The sequence below is a fragment of the Hordeum vulgare genome, chromosome 1H, assembly GCF_904849725.1.
Source record: "Hordeum vulgare subsp. vulgare chromosome 1H, MorexV3_pseudomolecules_assembly, whole genome shotgun sequence".
Taxonomy (NCBI): Eukaryota; Viridiplantae; Streptophyta; class Magnoliopsida; order Poales; family Poaceae; genus Hordeum; species Hordeum vulgare.
Window position 1 is genome coordinate 73,409,305 of NC_058518.1, and position 2,829 is coordinate 73,412,133.

Genomic DNA, 2,829 nt, shown 5'->3' on the forward strand with positions numbered 1-2,829 from the left:
TTCGCTAGAGAAGTCCACCCACCCAGGCCCTCCCACAGATTTTTCATCCCACAACCACCGGCCAAAAAATTAAATACAGTCAAACCCACAACCAAGGTGCGTCTCCAGCAACCTCGCCAACGCACATCGCCGAGCCCGAGCGCACGTCGACGGGAGGAAAATGCCAGTTCTTCCGCTGCTCGCCAGTTGTTGCTCACAAAACACCCTTGTTCGCCGGCTATTGCTGCATCAGGTTAGTTCTTTTCCTACTCCACGACCGCGTCGGGGCTCAGGTCGAGGCTCTTCTGCACCGATCGGTAGATGCTCGACGGTAAGTCCTTAGGGTCAGGCAGGTTGAGCCCGCTCTCCATCAGCGCTGTCTGGTACACCGGCCTCGACGTCTTCTTCATGCCCTCACTCTGCACACGCATACACATCATGTTAGCAACAATAAGGCACTATGATTGCTTCCAGGCACACAGATCGATTGGGGCGTAAAGAGAACTGCACTTACATCGATGTCCTGGTCGACCTTATTGCGGAGCTCCTTGATGAATGCTATTGGGGTGCGTGGGGTTGATCTCAAGGACCCTCTTGTCGTGCATGTATGCCTGCTTGCTCGCGTCCGACAGGGTCTGCGCCTGCATGCTCTTCTCCATGCTTGAGCTCCACCCGTACTTGGAGGTGACCATCACCCAGGGGGTGTTGTGCAGCCGGTTGCTGATCTTCACCGAGTCGATGCCCTCCGTGTCCAGGGCCTTCTTCCACCAGTAGCGAACGAGTCATTGAGGTCCTTGAGCTTCGACTCCTTGCCAGCTTCAGGCCCTCCTTGGACATGTTCTGGAATTCGTGTCCTCGTAGTCCATGAGCTATTGCCTCAGGTACTCGTCCGCAATCCGCTGCCGAGCACCGCATACACATTCCGTGCGTCGACACCGGTCGTCGGGCACCGCGTTTGGACGTCCACACCAGCCTCCGTCACACATCGTTTTTGTCGACGGCGGAAGGCTCTTGCCATGGACCCCAGGTATGTCTCGATCGCTGGTATAGGCAGGGGCAGAGCTCATTGAGCCTACCCGTATGCACTAGAATACGGGTCCAAAAATTAGCTAGTATTACTTATTAAATAAAAAAGCCAAGTGCATCAGGGAAGCCCAAGAGTGGTGATTCAGGAAAAGCTACATCACACTTTCACGTATTCACGTCGCGTACCTGACCATGCCATCGATTGATTAAGGAATCAGGACTAGATGGCTCGATCGATTGATTAAGGAATCAGAAACCTAACCGGCCGTCCCGTACGTGCCAGTTTCGCCGCCTACCGTCGCCAGTGCTGCCGGCCGTCGCGTACGTCGCCAGTTTCGCCGTCGGCCGTCGCCAGTACCGCCGGCCGTCGTACACAGTCGTCAAGGCGTCGGACGTTGCAGAGCGCAGACCACACGAGACACGACAGGACGCATGCAAGCGACGCCGGCAAGCCACACGCCGTCAGCCGATCCGGAGCTCGGTAATTTTGCGACACCGTACGCCGTCATTTGTCTATACAAGTCTGAATGTCTCACTTGTTATTTGTCAAATACAGATAGGTTTCTATGGACAGGTTTCTTCTCAAAAGAAAAGCACCATCACAGGATGTTCAGGAAGACATAAATTGGGAAGAGGAGATTCAATATGATCCGGGCAAGAGAAAATTGATAGAGCATTATCATCCTAATTTGAAAGATCTGGTAAGAAGAAAATATTTGTTGAATGGACCTTGTCAGCCAAGAGAGATTGATTTTGAATCCACAGATTTTGAGAGTAAACAAAGAAAGTTCAATCCCGAATGGTTTGATGAATTTGAGAGCTGGCTTGAATACAGCGAAGAGAAGAAAAGGGCATATTGTTTTTCTTGCTTCTTATTTAGGGACCGTAATCACAAGAAAGAAGCTGGATATGAGGCATTCGTTGTGAATGGTTGGAAGAGCTGGAACATGAAATCAAGGTTAAAAGAACATGTTGGTGAGGTGGGAAGTGTCCATAATCAAGCAATGAAAAAGTTACTCGATTTTAAGAAAAAAGATCAACACATTGATGTTGCTATTCAGGTTCAAAGTGAAGCTTTGAAGGTTGCATATTTTGCTCGACTGAATGCCGCTATTGACACAGCTAGACTATTGCTGAAACAAGGATTGCCTTTCCGGGGACATGATGAGTCAAAGGACTCGCACAACAGAGGAAACTTCTTGGAAGTTCGTGACTTCTTAGCTGAGCATGATCCAGTTGTACGCAAGGCTGCGGGAAAAGATGCTGCAAAGAATTCTCTTATGTGTGCTCCTCAAGTCCAGAAAGATATCGCTGAAGGTTTTGCACATGTGATAGTGCAATCTATTCTCAAAGAAGTTCGCAATAATGTGTTTTGTTTGCTTGTTGACGAGTCTAGAGATATCTCTGGCAAAGAACAAATGGTTGTGGCCTTGAGGTATGTTGATAGTTTTGGAGATTCTAAAGAAAGTTTCCTCTGTGAAAGAAACAACTTCTTCATACCTCAAGAGTTCAATTGATTCTCTTTTTACAAAATATAAATTGAGTTACAATCAAGTTAGAGGACAAGGGTATGATGGTGCTAGCAATATGAGAGGTGAGTTTAATGGCCTCAAATCATTGATCATGAGAGAAAGTAGCACAACTTATTATGTTCATTGCTTTGCTCACCAGCTTCAATTAGTTGTTGTGGCTGTGGTAAGAAAGCATAAAGGAGTTAGTAATTTCTTCAGCATGATTTCTACCTTGCTAAATGTTGTGGGTGGATCTTCCAAGCGAAGGGACATGATTAGAGATATTAATCTTGAAGAAATGAGAAAGGATTTA

General features: G+C 47.8%; 1 pseudogene; it reads right to left on the reverse strand.

Annotated features, from left to right (window-relative positions):
- Positions 1–245: 245 nt before the first annotated feature.
- LOC123396738 lies at positions 246–756 on the reverse strand (annotated as a pseudogene).
- Between the last annotated feature and the right edge of the window lie 2,073 nt (positions 757–2,829).